The 17,992-nt window shown below is 37.1% G+C and overlaps 1 long non-coding RNA gene across 1 annotated transcript in view; it reads right to left on the bottom strand.

The window, feature by feature from the left end:
• Positions 1–2,721, bottom strand: part of LOC135198420 (uncharacterized) — a 146,084-nt gene extending 143,363 nt beyond the window's left edge. Inside the window, exon 1 of the long non-coding RNA XR_010310803.1 lies at positions 2,415–2,721. This is a non-coding gene — a long non-coding RNA (uncharacterized LOC135198420). The remainder of the gene's footprint in view (positions 1–2,414) is intronic.
• Positions 2,722–17,992: the final 15,271 nt, after the last annotated feature.

Raw genomic sequence — 17,992 nt, 5'->3', positions numbered from 1 at the left:
AACAGCGGGTTCGCTAATCTTGACATGATCTTAACATGACTAAGGCAGTTTTTCAATATAGCCCATTCATAATTGCACCAGATTTAAATAGCGGTCCTCATTAAAGCTCAATCCCCCATTAACCAGCTTTTTGATAGGTTCTGAGGTAGTTTCTCGGTCAGTGTACGTTCAAAAGTCTTTTCACTTGTGTAAGAATATATGCAATACTTATATAATAATCAGTGAAAATAACAAGGTTTTGTCTTACAATAGGGCATTTGGTTAGTTTCATATCACCATACCCCAGACGACCCCAATGGATGATATTTGAGACATGCCGATCTTATATGACCTTTGCTGGTCACCAGTTCAAGTATTGACCGCAAACCTCTGCAGAACCAGCTGTGTACCGTGCAAGTCACTGTGTTTCAGCATGGTCTGCATTAAAATTTTCAGTCAGATAACGTTCAAACCATACTTAATATCGTAAAAAGTGTTTTTTTTTTTTTTTTTTTTTTTAACTGTAGCGTGAATTTTAGTTGCCTCTCTCTCTCTCTCTCTGTATATATATATATATATATATATATATATATATATATATATATATATATATATATATATATATATATATATATATGTATATGTGTGTGTGTGTGTGTGTGTGTATGTATGTGTATGTGTGTGTGTGTCATATCACATTCCCGTGATTCATATACATATATAGCCTCTTGCGGGGTGGTGGAGTGGGTAAAAAGCTTCACTGACGTCCTGGATTTGTATGGTGTCCTGGGTTTGCGGCCGGGCGCCGACAATTCTATTACCGCCTAATAAAAATTCCCTTCGGTTAAGCATATATGAAAATATATTAATTCCGAGGTGAATTAGATATTAAAGGACATTTGTAGCTCTATGTATATGTGTGTATATATATATATATATATATATATATATATATATATATATATATATATATATATATATATCATAAATTCGGTCTGTCAACAAATGTCTTTTTATGAAAATTTATGAAAATGTGCACATGCACTGGTTTCGTTCCATTCACAGACCTGTACCTGCATGAATGAAAATAAATGTAGCTTGTAGGCTGTGTTTGAAACTGGGAGGAGAATGGCATGGTGTTAGCAACCCCATCCTAAAAGACTTGCTTATTATAAAGGAAATGGTGGCACCTAGGGAGAAGATATATATATATATATATATATATATATATATATATATATATATATATATATATATATATATATATATATGTGTGTGTGTGTGTGTGTGTATACTCGTGTGAATATTTTATTTGCTACAAGAAGGTATGTAAAAGGTGTCACTGTGTACCACTGACGTAGCTAACCACTCTAAAGTTAAGAGAACGCATGTTTCCCACATGGGGAAAGCCCTCCTCAAACTGTGGTAGGTATAAATTCCGATCAAGTTTTTTACCGGTTATTTAACTGGGCCCGTTTGACGAATATGTACGATTTACATAACACCAAATTACACAAGCATATGCGCTGTGGAGCATGGTAATTGTATTTTGGACTCTACCTACCATTTACATATTTAATTTTCGTCGAATGTACAGTTACCGTGGATAGTGCGGAACTAATAAACGACATCCAACATATATACCGCAATGTTAAGTAATTCAGCCTTGTTTGCATCGTTTGAGAACGACGACGCTTGCCTTAAACAAAATTATAAACCATCAACGGCATACATTGTCCTAAAACAGAAATCAACCTGTCTTTTCAACTGCAATTATTTTGTAATTCATACTTACTAGAACCATTTGCTTCTTAAAATAATCGGTGGCGATAACAATTATAAAGCAAGCAGGCAATAGTGTCGATTATAACGCCATCCGTCTATGTTATTGCTTCTCTTCTTTTGTTATTGGAGCAGTCGCTGGCGAGTTACTTTTTTCCTTTTATATTACGACTGTAATGTAAATGAAATTCATCCGCTACCATCCGTTTCTTAAGGCTCGCTGCTTATGTCAATGAGATGATTATTCACGCCCGTCACCTTAAATCGTATTAACGGGGTAAGCAATAGCTCACCAACATATCGATACCAGTGCAGCCCTTAGGCCGACTGGCTAACCTGTTTGGATGATCTATCATTATTATATCACTGTCATCAATGACATTGTATTAATTAAGACTGGTGTATCTACCGTAGATTTGAAATGATTCCCCACTATGTAGGCCTAGGCCTATACTCTCTTTGGAATGGGCATTTGCTCAAATCATCTTCGTAGCTTCGAGACACTTTCCTCTTCACCCCTTTCTTAAACGTTTGTACAGTTTCATCAAATCATTACCATGGTCATTAGCACTGGAAGCTAGGTAGTTTAGGTGTCATTTCACAGAACTACGGCTCAACAGTAGGCCTAAACCCAAGATTCACTGGTTGCTCACCTTGCCTCGGAAATAGCTGATAAAACTGCTCTGCAACTTGAAAATGTCTTCATAATCAGCATTAACATTACATGTGAGTCAATTAGCGATCTTTTATACCTCCAAGATCAACACTGGAGACATGGCTTATCACTCGTCAAACAGCTTTGGGTGGGTGACATGTCATAAGAAATATTCAGCTTGCTTCACTTCACATTCAGTATCTACTTTTCATCTTCAATAACACTCACTATCGCAAGAAATCACACCTTAATGCACTGATAAACACAACCATAACCGTCACATAAAACCCCACGTTCTCCTCATCAACAACGTGAACAGACACTGAAGGTGTACTTTCAACTTTTCAAGTTTCAACTTTCAACTCAAGCCGGTGGCGTTCTGTTCGCTGATTGGCTGAGAGCAGACAGACTCCCGCCTATTGGCTGACAGCAGCAGTGTACATCCTTGTAGCTATTCCTAATCGTCTCATTAAATGTACGTATGTTCCGAAAGGTCTTTCGTATTAATAGAGCGGTCAAATATTAAAATTTCATTGGCAAAGAAACCACTAATGTTAATTAATATATAACTTGACTTGTGCGGTAGAATGATATGAGACACTTTATTAGATAATTTAACGGTTACCCAGTATACAGCGGTCAGCTGTAGGCTACCTCTCAACCTTACTCGCACCAGGTTCTGGGGTTACCATCTTTTCAAAACTGATACGGTAGTTTGAATGGTGCTATTAATCTGATTCTATGATCAAACTAACTTCAGCGAACGCTTAACGCCGTGATTAATTTTCCACTGATAATTTTGGTAGAGGTTAACTGTCGAAGACTGTTAGGATTGCTGTAAGGGAGACCAGGGCTAGTTGCATACAGGGGTAGGTTGATACACTGTCAATATCTTCATTATATGGCAATAGTTGGCGCCGAGGTTCTTCACACTATTAGGCGTTAGTATCAGCCTTTCCTCGTTGAGTGCAAAAAAAAAGTTGATCTCCCGTCAGCGAAACTACAAGTAATAAACTGTTTTTTGGATACCCTGAGTAAATATTTTGACCTTTCGTATTATTTTCATAGACCTAATGAAACTCGTGTTCGTGAAAAATAATGTGATTTTTTTTAAATAATTATCTTTATGCTTCATATGTGATTAGACTTCATTTTCCCATAATTCAAATAAATAGCAAAATTTATGAGAAGGAAAATAATTCGCTCGGGGCTAGTTGTTACAATCAGTAACAACTTGCCAAGCATGATATATAGTTGTATCTGGCCCTCCAAAAGAAAATCCACAGGATACACCTGCAGTTGTAGAAGACACAAAAATGGGAAATGAAAACAAAGCAAATTATGAAAGCCCGTTACAGACTACTGAAGTTTGCATAGACTACAAACACGATATAACTCCCCAGTACATAACAAGCCTTTGAAAATATGATTCTAGACCCCGTTACAAGCACAAGCTAGGATGGTTTAAATAGGCCTTACATTTACCAATCACCTCCTTCTATAAAGACGGAGCAAAGACCTACAAGAGATATGAAAAACCCCAGAGGGGCTACGTCCTTTTAAAAAGGCTAGACCTAGAAAGACACAAAGATGCAACAAAAGAAGATGAAACTACAGAAGTACAACGAGGATTCACAAGGAAAATGGCTTAAGAGTAAAACCAGTAAAAGCAATCTGAGTCACAAATGATTTCTTAAGTCAGGTGGAAATAAAAGCAGAAAGAACACTGAAGATTGGTGAACATGAATTGAACAATGAATCGAATTAAACAACTATATTTCATAATCATAGTCGTGTGAGCTGACAATCTAACATTACTTAATTAATGATGGCGTTATAAATATGAACGTGAAAATAAATGAGGTTAATGACAACATAAGATCTTTTGTAAGTGATAATAGTTTAAGTAGTTGTTATAACGCGGACAATAGAAATATCTAGGCTATTCCGGATTAAGTTTTGCTTATGACATGATAGAGGTATACACAACTACTATCCTAAAAGCATCACCTTTCACTGTAGGGCAAAAGAAGTCAGATCCAATTGTGCTCAATATGAAAATGAAGCTCGTGCTGGCATAAGGCCAACTCAACAACAACCACTAGCCAGCCGACTTCGAACTGTGAAATTACATTGTGAAACTGTTCACATAAACGGGTTATTATACAAGTAGTTTAATGGCATACAGAACTCGGTATATCAGATCAGAGTCTAGAGGCGGAATTTGCCTTGCCAAACGGAACATAACCAGAGTAGACAAACTTTGATGAATCGGTTGTAATCCTTGATATTGAGTTATAATATTCTATAATATGAAACATAATTTTCAATGTCTATTATATATATATATATATATATATATATATATATATATATATATATATATATATATCGATAGATAGATAGATAGTGTGTGTGTGATTTGTCTGTACGTGAGCACGAAACTGTAAATATGTAATTAGACATACATATATGTATCAACTATCTATTTATATACTAAATGTGTGTGTATGCAAGATTTTATCCTTAGGGGGTGGCGCCAGAATGTGTGATTCTTAGGGATTCCCAGCAACTACGTAGGAATCATTTGCTAGGCCTATACTCATGGTTGTTCCTTCCAATGCCTTCATTTCGCTAGATGCAGTACTATATTGCTATTCATATTGCTCAAAATATTAAGCCCTTCAAATAACAGAGCATTTCTTTGTTGAAAACGACTAAATTGCACAGCAACACAGAACTTGTTCTTCCCATGTATAAGTATACCCTTTTACAATAAGATCTTGAACTTTACTCCGCGATAAGAATTTACGAAGGCGGTAGCTTTCCACCACAACGGAATAAAAAGAGAGGATAAAAGAAAGAGAGGAAAGAAAGGGGGAAAACTATAAAATAAATTCTGCCAGGTCTTGGAGACCGGCTGGACTTTGATCATAAGTTGTCGGAAACAAAGTTCGTTAAACGTCGCCGAGATAACGGTAGGACGAAGCATCTGCAGACGACACCATCTGAATCTCTCTCTCTCTCTCTCTCTCTCTCTCTCTCTCTCATGAAAACATGCGAGCGCAAATTTCTAATTAACCAATCTTTTATTGGACACTTCTTAGATAATTAGGGTAAGGGGTTGTTAGGAATTACAACGATAATGACAGCAATTAAAACTGATACGGTTGTTATGAGCATCAAATACAAAAAATGGCAAGGGTGACCTCGTGCGATCTTATCATTGGCCAAGCGTAAATGATGACAGATGCATATTTCAAAATGTTTTTCTCATCTCTCTCTCTCTCTCTCTCTCTCTCTCTCTCTCTCTCTCTCTCTCTCTGTTCTGACAGAAGACTGGCTGTTTTGGTTCTCCTGACGAGGTATTAAGAGGTTTCCTTTCTCCTTTGTTATCGTAAAAGACGAAAAGTGACTAATCGATTAGACTTTTGTACTTATCACACGCAATACCTAATACTAGGAAATGTTTATAGCATATTTCATTTGAGTCTGTTCACGGTAGCTAAAATATTTTCAGGTGTAAACACAAAATTTTGACCTACAATGGTGTTACGTGTTACACTGATATTTTGATCTACACTTCTGAGTCTCCACAATAACAGGAAGCGCCTGTTTCATGAATAAATCCTTTTTAAAACCTCCCAGCTTTTAAACAGACGACTCTGCTGGTTGCCTGGGCGTCAAGTTCAGGTAAACATTGCCGATTATTTTCTCTATCACTAAACTCGTTGACTGGATTAATCAGAGACCCTTTTAACGGTAATTAACTCTACCCAGACTTTTAAACTGTAGTCCCAAAAAGCCCCCTGAAGCACAAGGGTTGAGCGTTACTCGGCGACGCGAAAATAATTCTGACGACGAAAAACTAATCATGAGATAATGAACGATTCCTGGGCGCCCAGTGTCGATCAAAATATATTCATGGGGTGGGGATCCCTCGCATCATTCTTCGGCCGTGTTTTATGGCGAGGAAATCATGTGATGAATATTCAGATATCTGGACAAAAATGTCTGATGAAAGAGAGAGAGAGAATATCTTGGTAAAAGTCGTTTTTAACTTGAACCGTATTCTTATTATTGGTCATTCTTCTCTTTTCAAGCTTCTTGTAATAATTTATTGAATAGTTAGAAATGAGGTTGTCTATTGTAGCCATCCGTACGTCGCTCACAGACCTGAAAGCAACACAAACTTATGAAAATTATAATGATCATATTAAGTTCAAAAAATAATTTTCATTTTTTTTCTAAATAAATAAATACCACTCACACAAACGAATTTCCTGTCCAAACTAGAGTGGAATTGAAGATTAATAGCCGGGTATTTTATCACCGTGGGCTGATGACCTAAACGTATAATTTATCTTTTTTTTAAAGGATTTTCCTCAGTGCTCTATATATAAATTGCCCATTAACATTTTTGCATAAGAGACTATTCTACAATGATTTTCACAAAGAAAAATGGGGGTAATTAGCAACATAACATTTATGGTTCGACCAAGCTACACTATTTTTTTTAAAATCATATTTTCATCTGCGAGGTGGAAAATGTTTTTAACAAGCGTCTCTTTAATAACCATTTCGTTAATTCTAATGCGCTAGACAACACAAGCATTCTTTTATATGACCAGGAAAGCTTTTGCAACTGGAATGTTGCAGTTGGGGTAGTTGACGTCTGTTGGGTATTAACAAGGCACGTATCCACCCACGCGTCACCTCCGAGGTGACATAGTAGCTTCACATCAACCGTGCGTCTGATGTCTAGGCCAGTCCCTTACGACGCTCCTGATTGCTGTTGATAAGCCAATCACAGGGCTAGTCGGCTGGAAACTCTCATTCCTCTCCAGGAGACTGAGAGTTTCCAGCCCTGTGATTGGCTTATCAACAGCCAATCAGGAGCTTCGTAAGGGACCGGCCTAGACATCAGATGCACGGTTGATGTGAATCTACTATAGCCCCTCGGGGATCAAAGATATAATGTATTAATGTATGTTTATAACCCTTTGATCCCCGAGGTGATATAGTAGATTCACATCAACCGTGTATTTGATGTCTAGGACAGTTCGTTACGGCGCTCCTGATTGGCTGTTAACGCAGTCACAGGGCTGAAAACTCTCAGTCTCTCGAGAGAGCTCACATGGGTAGGATCTATGTTCCACCCCTCCTGAGGGATACGTCTTTCAAAAGCATCCCACAGGAGAGGTGGAACATACATCCTGCCTACGAGAACTCTCGAGAGACTGAGAGTTTCCAGCCTGGTGATTGGCTCATCAACAGCCAATCAGGAGCGTCGTAAGGGACTGGCCTAGACGTCAAATGCAGTCAAAGTCTTTCAAAAAGGAAAAGTACGTCAAATTATTAAGCGTCTGATTAACTTGAGAATATTATGATTACATTATAATTCAAATAGTCAAAGTCAAGGATTTTACACGTTTCTAAATGCATTCCGATTCATATATCCTCGGTATCCGGTAAATATATAAGATAGATATAAATCGGTAAATATATAAAAGATAGGTCAAAGTCATGTCAATCATTAAAGTCATTTAAAAACGGAAATGCTATATAAGAGGAATTTAGTAGTCTCAGTGTCCCCCCAAAAATTTTTAATGCTTAAAAAACATGATTACTTGAATGGCTACTTACTGAAATAGGAGGGAAATACAAACGCAGTAGTTGACCAAGGTAACCCCCCCCCCCCCCCCCCCCCCCCCCCCCACCCCCCCCCCCCCCACAAAAAAAAAAAAAAAAAAAAAAAAAAAAAAAAAAAAAAAACAGCTGTCAGCACAGTAACCATTCCGAGATGTACTACATACAATGAAGTAAAAAGGAGGAGTGTCTTGAAAGACACCAAACGTATTGGACGTATAATAAGCCAGACGAGAATCGTCGTGATTAAGGTCTTCAACCAACTCCGTGAGCAACATGATCAGGAATGCGAGGATGATATTTAAAAAAGGACTGCCGCTGCACCGGGAACATCTGTCTGCTCCATTCAGCGAATAAAGCAACAATACAAGCATTGAAAATGCACTCCCCACCTATTAGGACCAGAACATCACCAGTTATGGGAGCTTTGGATAATTTTGATAAGGAGTATGAAATTGACAAAACAGCTCGAGATGCTGACCATAAGGTACTTAGACTTCCTCCTTTTCATAGCGAATTCAACCCCATAGAACTGATTTGGGCACAAATAAAAAATGAGGTTAAGAAATTCAATTCAAATCAAAATCAGACTTTGACAAATGTTGAACATATAACTAAACGTGTAATAGACAGAGTAACAGCAGAGGACTGGAGGTCATGTATGCGGCACACGAAAGAAGTGGGGGATATTTATAGGAGTGACCATCTAACTGAAAAATTGATTATAAACATTACCAGTGACGGTGAGGGGTCAGAAAGCGATGATTGAAGTAATTGCTGTGCTTGAATGAAATGTTTAAAGTACTAATGACAATTGAATTTTTTATTTTGAGGTCTTGTTTGATCTATCCAACGATGAATCAATTTGGTTTCTTTTGTTGAGTCACTTAATTGTTTGATGTATCAAGATATATATTTATTTTACCTAAATATGTTTACATATTATTGCTGCAAGTTTCCGATCTAAAAAGATTGTTAAACTCTGCCAACGTGGATTCACAGGAATTTATTTCTGGTGATGAGAAATTCAGTTCTCTACATAATGTGATTCGGATCCCACGATAAGCTGCAGATCCCGTTGCTGAGTAACCATTTGGTTCCTAGCCACGTAAAAATAGATAATCCTTCGGGCCAGTCCTATAGGAGAGCTGTTAATCAGCTCAGTGGTCTGGTAAAACTAAGATATACAGGGTGTCGATAAAGTCCCATTAACATTACAGGCATTTATTGCTCAGAAACCATATTACATAGAGTAATGCAGTTTTTTTTAGAATGTTCTACATTTCCTCAAGTTTACATTCAGAGCAATGGATGCAATACATTCCACATGTAGACACATTGTTAAAGTTGTCCAAACAGTTGAAGTTGATATGCTGCAGCGCGTATGGAGGAAGATGGAATATCGTCTCGATATTGTGAGGGCAACTGGATGTGCACATGTGGAATATATTGCATGAAGTGCTCTGAATGTAAACTTGAGGAAATATAGAACATTCTACAAAAAACTGCATTACTCTGTTACATGGTTTCTTAGCAATAGGTACCTTGTAACGGTACTGGGATTTTATTGACAACCCGTACTTTTCTGAGAGATCTTGTAATTCATGTTTAGCACTCGGTATCATTTAGTACAGTGTGTCATGAACATAATCTAATGGAAGCCTTAGAGTTCAAGGGAGAAAGATATCACTGCATTGTAAACTGAGTTTTGTTGTGATTTTCAATACCTTTCAGTAAGGCGCCCGTTAACACAGGTCGTCGAGTATCACATCTGCATATGATAGAGCACTAAAGCTTTTTTCCTCCCAGTTTAAACTTAATAAGAGGTGCTAGCATTTGTATACATTTATCAATATACACGTATTTAAATAGAAATAATATAACATGCAATACAACAACTGCGTCCAATTTTGAAGTTGAATTTATCTTTTGGGTAATAATGTTTCAACTCTGTCGGGCAGGAAAGCGGAAGTTATACACTGAAGAGCATATTGAACCTTTACTCGAAAATATAACATTTTTCTAGTTAAACGGCAGGAAATAGCTTTTTATCATTTAAAGGTCACGGTGCTATTCATGTCGTTCAACATTTGGCTACGTTGTTCTCGCAACTCGAATTAAAACTAGTATGAATTTTGGCGTTAAAACGTAGCTTCCAAATTATCGACTTAATTTGCTTCCAGCATTACTCGGTAAGTAACAGATGAAATATCCAACGCAATGTTGACGCTCCTCACTTTATGCTCTGCCCGCCCACTAAAGACTCCTATTCGGCAGGAGCTACGATACTGAAGAGAAAACACTAAAAGACAACTATAAAATGTAAGAAGAAACTTGTTTTGAAAACGTACAAGGGCCCGCCAGAGCAGGAATCATCCCTGTAGAGGGTTGCACATAAAACCAAAGTGAACAAAGTAAGTCCAATCTTTGAGGGAAACGATTTCAGTGAAGTATCTTATGACTTACGATTATTACAAAAAAAATCTTGTTTTCAAATTTTTTAAAATTCAGGCCCGGTTTTAAGGATTCAAACCTTGATTTGAACAAGGATTGATATAATATAATAGTTGAACACGAGTTAATAATATAACAGGACCTTTATTTGAACCGAAGCTATACGGGACAACTTCTACCTATGTCTCAGAATTCGTAGTCTGGTTACTTTTTTAACGTTTTGTGGAATAATTGCATCCTGGTTTTCCCGACCTGCTCTGAAGTCTTGATGGAGGAAGAGGAAATTATTTATTTATTTTAATGGAACTTGCTCCGAAAGGCTTCAGCTCCCTCCGCGTCGCTTCCGATTATCATGTTAAGACAGGAATACTCCAGAGGTCGTCGGTCAGAAGCGAAACTCAAAACGCCAGCCGTGCGAGAGAACATTTCAACCATCAGCTGGAATTATTCCAACGAATTCGCCATCTTTGATCGGATGGTCCAGTTGCTGAAATTTCACCTCCCCGCCCCTCCCACTCCAACCCCCCCCCCCCCTCCACCACCCCCACGCAAAAAAAAAAAAAAAAAAAAAATGCGTTTTCATGAATTCGCGAGACATATGAATTTTCACGACTGGTTAATAGATTCGAAATGAAACCTTCTGTTATCGAAATAGCAACGTACATTTAGACCGACTAGTGTTTTATCGAATAATTTGACGGTTTTTACATTTTTCAAAAGTTCAAAACTAAAACGATCTCTTATGAGTTCTATATATATAATATGTGTATCTATTATATAATATATAATTATACATACATATACATTACATTATGTAATTATATTAATATACATAATATATGTAATATATGAATATACATAATACATACATACATACATATATATAATGCATATAAATATATATATATATATATATAGGTTATTATGTTATATACTAATATTTATATATATATATATATATACTATATTTATATACTATATTATATTATATATTTCAATATATTATATTATATTATATTCATATTATACAAGCTGCTTGTAATAATTTATTGAATAGTTAGAAATGAGGTTGTCTATTGTAGCCTTCCGTACGTCGCTATCAGACCTGAAAGCAACACAAGCTTATGAAAATTATAATGATCATATTAGGTTCAAAAAAATAATTTTTCATTTTTTTCTAAATAAATAAATACCACTCACACAAACGAATTTCCTGTCCAAACTAGAGTGGAATTAAAGATTAATAGCCGGGTATTTTATCACCGTGGGCTGATGACCTAAACGTATAATTTATCTTTTTTTTTTTTTTTAAGGATTTTCCTCAGTGCTCTATATATAAATTGCCCATTAACGTTTTTGCATAAGAGACTATTCTACAATGATTTTCACAAAGAAAAATGGGGGTAACTAGCAACATAACATTTATGGTTCGACCAAGCTACACTATTTTTTTTTTAATCATATTTTCATCTGCGAGGTGGAAAATGTTTTTAACAAGCGTCTCTTTAATAACCATTTCGTTCATTCTAATGCGCTAGACAACACAAGCATTCTTTTATATGACCAGGAAAGCTTTTGCAACTGGAATGTTGCAGTTGGGGTAGTTGACGTCTGCTGGGTATTAACAAGACACGTATCCACCCACGCGTCACCTTCAATGTAATATAGTAGTTTCACATCAACCGTGCGTCTGATGCCTAGGTCAGTCCCTTACGACGCTCCTGATTGCTGTTGATAAGCCAATCACAGGGCTAGTCGGCTGGAAACTCTCATTCCTCTCCCAGGAGACTGAGAGTTTCCAGCCCTGTGATTGGCTTATCAACAGCCAATCAGGAGCTTCGTAAGGGACCGGCCTAGACATCAGACGCACGGTTGATGTGAATCTACTATAGCCCCTCGGGGATCAAAGATATAATGTATTAATGTACGTATATAACCCTTTGATCCCCGAGGTGATATAGTAGATTCACATCAACCGTGTATTTGATGTCTAGGACAGTTCGTTACGGCGCTCCTGATTGGCTGTTAACGCAGTCACAGGGCTGAAAACTCTCAGTCTCTCTAGAGAATTCACATAGGCCGGATCTATGTTCCACCCCTCCTGAGGAATACGTCTTTCAAAAGTATCCCTCAGGAGAGGTGGAACATACATCCTGCCTACGAGAACTTTCGAGAGAGACTGAGAGTTTCCAGCCTGGTGATTGGCTCATCAACAGCCAATCAGGAGCGTCGTAAGGGACTGGCATAGACGTCAGATGCACGGTTGATGTGAATCTACTGTAGTAAAAGAATTTTCAAACGTTTGTCAAGGAAATGAAAGGAAATGTCAGTAAGAGAAAGTAGAAATAAAATCGACGGATGAATGTCAGTGCTGATTTTGATAATGTGGAAGTGACTAATATATCAGATGGTTGAGTAATGGGTGAACATAAAACAGTGGCTCTAGAAAATGTCTAGAAGCGGAGAATTGTGTCTAGAGAAGTAACAGGTAGAATGCTTGATGAATCTTGAGTCTTCTTTCCAGTATTGAAGAGAATTGTGGATGATGAACACTTATGTATAAGTAAAAAACCGTGAACCAGTTGACATGACTTGTCTTCGTAATTTGAATGAAGTAAGACTGTCGAAAACGGTAAGAAATATAAGGGTACGACTTCGGGATAAAAATCCCTTTTCTTAAAAGATGGATAAATATAATTTTGAGCTGGTTCGGACATAAGGCAAGTATGAATGAAGACAGGCTCGTATAAAAAGAGTATGCTTCGGAAGTCTCAAGAGGAAAGAGATTAAAGAGAGAGGATGACATAGCTTGCGTATTACATTCGCGTTCCCACGGTACAATGTGAAGCAGTGACTGTAAACTTCCCAAAGCTACTTCACTGAAGAGATACTCCTTCGCTAGACGAACAATTTTGGTATAATCTTCAGAGATAGCAGTGCGTAGGCCTATCCAACCAGATCTTAATTCTCAAGACTAGGCCTACCGTTTAATAGAGCGGTAATTTGTATAAGATGTAATAATGCCCCGCCGTCAAGTGAACGTACTTGTAGCAATGAGTCAACAGCACCGTATGGGCCTTAACTCACCAGGATTCAGAAAGGACTGGGGCAAGTCATTTCGGCCCCTGTTACTTCAGCTATTATTTAAGGCTAGTAAGGCTGAGTTACGTTAGTTCCTAAATTAGGTTGTGTTTGGAAAAGACGTGATTCAAAAATGATTTGGGGCCAACGTGAGATGTGAACTCAAATATGAGCACTTTCTCTTGTCTCTCTGGTGTTGTGGTTTGTATCAGCTCTGGACTCGAAGTTAAACTAATTTTTTCCCTGAAAGTTTTTGAACAAGGGAAATGAATAACTTAAGCCCCTCTGTATCCCGGGCCTGAAGGGAAAAGAAAGACAGGAAAATTAGACAAGTTGAAACCCACTAAGAAGAAACATAGGCCTACTGACACTAGCCTACATAGTATTAGCAACTCCCACCCCCGCCCATTTCCGCCCCACCTTTTCCCCCCCCCCCATCATCTTTTGTTTATCTTTTTTTTTTCTTTTTTTTTATTCTAAAGATTTTTATTTCTAATGAGCGCTGAAACTATTGAAACCGACATCGCCTGTGTAAGTTTGAAAAATAATTAAATTTTTTTTTATTTTCAAATAATTTTGCAGTATAGTGCACAAAATATTCCCTTTTAAGTTGTAACACAAACCATAACACAAAAATGCTTGAGTGATGAATTCAACATTTTCTGTATGCCCGTGTTTATTTTCGTGAATAAATTTTGGCAAATTAATTTTTTTATTTTCAAGTGTATTTTTTTTAAAAAAGTGGAAGGTTGCATAAAGGAATGATGTTGAATGGGGGTCAACTCCTTTAGTTAGAGAAGCATAAATAACCGTTAAGAAGAAAGATATTCGCAGATATGTTTATTCGGAGCAAAAATATGCGATGAAAAGGACTTGGGATGAAGAGATAAACAATATGCAATTCAGTCTTACGAGAAGTGATATACTTATACTGACGACACTCAAACAAAGGCAATTGTTAGTTTAAAAAAAAAATACCCACAGAATTTAAAGGTTGCTCGTTGATACTTGTAACATAATCTTTGTCGTTGGATAAATCGATCACCTCTCTCTCTCTCTCTCTCTCTCTCTCTCTCTCTCTCTCTCTCTCTCTCTCTCTCCCCCCAGACTTTTAATTTGTGGAGTGGAAGGGAAGGAGATGTTATGCTCTGGACCCAGACAGATATTGAGAAGTGCGCTCGACCTGGGATTGGATTTAGGCTTTGCTATTTTGTTCTACCCGAAGGAATTTATGCAGGGATTTGCATGGCGCGCTGTTTTCATTTTTACTATATTTTTTCCCCCTATGATGCTCTACTTGATTTTTATTGATAACTTACTCCGTACTTTAGCGTTATGGACATAAGGGAGAGATAATTGCAAGGAGAGGCATCGTTGCAATCTCATTTTTTGAAGAGACGGTCGTATAATCTTATCTAAAAGAATGAGAGAATGTAGTTACATATTTGTTTGCAACACAATATATATATATATATATATATATATATATATATATATATATATATATATACTATTTTCCATCTTGTACACTCTTGATGGCTCAGTTGTCAAAGTTACTCTATCTTCGTTTCTAAGACGTACAGAGGTTCGGATGGCACTGGTGACCGAGCACTTATCAGTTATAATTCCCCTTGTGTGTAGTTTGTTCCCTTGCTATAAGGAGCTGAAATTAAATTATTTAGGCCACTTAATAGTTGTGAATATATACTGTATATATATATATGTATGTATGTGTTTGTTTGTGTGTATAGATAATTTTGTTTCTAAGCAAAATTTAAAAGATCGGTTGATAACGTAATGCGCTTTGTTACAAGCCGGGATTAAAAGGCGCACTGTTTCCCTTGGCTATAGGCAACATTTTTCAGTCTGCAAACGTGATCATCTTAGCAGTAATTCTATGAAGATTTATATTATTTGGATCACATCATCCTCATCCTCTGAACCCATGAATTGAGCTACTTCATTAAACTGTTTGATAAAGAAAGGTAAGATTTTATTTTGAGATGTGAACCCATCCTCACCACAGTGACGAGTGGATTGTTAGAGATGAACTGAAAGAATATTATTGGTCATATGTACTACAGATATTACGCATATGGTTACATGTACCGCTCTGAATTCTAAGCTTCCTGCTTTTACTAGTGTAGTGTGATTGACTGATATTGTGAAAGAAAATGTACGGAAGAATTTTCTATTTGTAACTAATTGTAGCTAAAATGTTTGAAAGTTCCATTACTCACGACTAATCTTACACCATCTTTCCACACATACACACACCCTTACCCACCTATATACATTATATATATATATATATATATATATATATATATATATATAATTATATTTATATATTATATCTATATATATAATATAATATATTAGATAATATATATATAATATTATATCCACTAATATCGTTTAACATCCGGTTCATCATACTCGGAAATAACTTTAACCCAGGCACAGGGTGGGCGGAAGGGCGCGGGAATCATAACTGATAAGTGCTTCCTCACCAGTATCATTCGAACCGCTGTGCTGTATGCTCTAGAAACTATGTTGCATTGCACAGCAACTTTGACCACTGAGCCATCAAGAGTGTATATATGTGACAAGATATATATATAATATATATATATATATATATATATATATATATATATATATATATATATTATATATATATATATGTATGTAAAATCTATTATTTACATGCATGTACATTCACAATCTATTAACTCATATTAGAGCCATATCCCACTGCAGTCTAATTAAAATCCAAAGCAACAATAACACTACCGATTTTGTAAGAAAATGTAACGGCAATAATAACAATGAAAATGGTAATATAGTCCATAATAACAAGACGAACAAAGGGAGGGGAAACGGAAAGGAAAGAAGGAAACAGAATAATGAATAATGAGACAGAGGTGAGTAAATTCAAACTGTATTACGATATGATACTAACTATGCATCGCGTTCCCTTACTTGGGCAAAATAATTAATGGGGAATGTAGCTTATTTAAGGGTCGGCCAAGTCATCCAGATATTGAAGGTAATTCTGAATTGGAACAGACGAAAACGAAGTCACTGAACTGAAAGAACACACAAAACAAAGAGAGAGAGAGAGAGGAGAGAGAGAGAGAGAGAGAGAGAGAGTCTGTATTAAGTTTCTGTCGATTGAATAACTTTTATTGTATCATTGTCGACATTTGTATTGTTAAGGATCATATTAATCATTGTTACAATTAAGAAATACTAGGCGCTACTTCGATTTGATATCTACACGGCACCTCCGAGGTGCTATAGTAGAGTCACATCAACCGTGCATCTGATGTCTATGCCAGTCCCTTACGACGCTCCTGATTGGCTACTGATAAACCAATCACAGGGCTAAAAACTCTCAGTCTCTCTAGAGAGGTCACATTGGCAGGATGTATGTATTACCTCTCCTTAGGGAAACTTTTGAGAGACATATCCCTTAGGAGAGGTGGAACATACGTATATCCTGCCTATGTGAACTCTCGAGAGAGACTGAGAGTTTCCAGCCCTGTGATTGGCTTATCAACAGCCAATCAGGAGCGTCGTAAGGGACTGGCCTAGACATCAGATGCACGGTTGATGTGAATCTACTATAGTAATAACCACCGCAAGGTAAATGTAAGGTAGGCGGCTGCACGAAGATATCGTTTATTAATATAATTTATCGATCACACAATATAGAAATACTTTGATCCCGAGGGACTAGTACTAAACACGTCCCAAGGAGCTTCCTTCATGTTTAGTACTATAGCACCTCGGACTAGGTAGATCATTTCCTCGTTGGACGAGTAGTTTTCGCGCTCGGCCACCAATCCGGTGGTCCGAAGTTCGATTCTCGGACCGGCCAGCGCGGAAACAGAGGAATTTATTTCTAGTAATAGAAGTTAATTTCTCGATATAATGTAGTTCGGATCCCACAATAAGCTGTAGGTCCCGTTGCTAGGTGACCAATTGGTTCCTAGCCACGTAAGAATATCTAATCCTTCGGGCTAGCCCTAGGAGAGCTGTTAATCAGGTCAGTGGTCTGTTTAAACTAAGATATACTTAACTTAACCTCGGTGTAGGTGACGGGTAGACTATAGGCCAAAGTAGCACTAAATCTTGTTCTCATATGGATCCTTAGATTCAATCTTGTTCTTTAATTTTGAAAGCCTTCATGGCTGTGTCAGAGAATGGATTGTTTAGTCATGATGAAAGTCTTACGGAGGATTGCTTCTTCTCACTAAAAATGGCTCAAGACTTACAGGCAATGAAATAAAACCTTCTTGAGGACTTCCTTCCTAAAAAGGCTGACCAGATTAAGTCAGTATGGCCATTATGTCCAATTTCTTTACCGTAGGTTTGCTACAGAAT

The sequence above is a fragment of the Macrobrachium nipponense genome, chromosome 22, assembly GCF_015104395.2.
Source record: "Macrobrachium nipponense isolate FS-2020 chromosome 22, ASM1510439v2, whole genome shotgun sequence".
Lineage (NCBI taxonomy): Eukaryota > Metazoa > Arthropoda > Malacostraca > Decapoda > Palaemonidae > Macrobrachium > Macrobrachium nipponense.
Note: the sequence above shows the minus strand (reverse complement) of the source record. Positions and strands in the feature narration are given on the sequence as shown.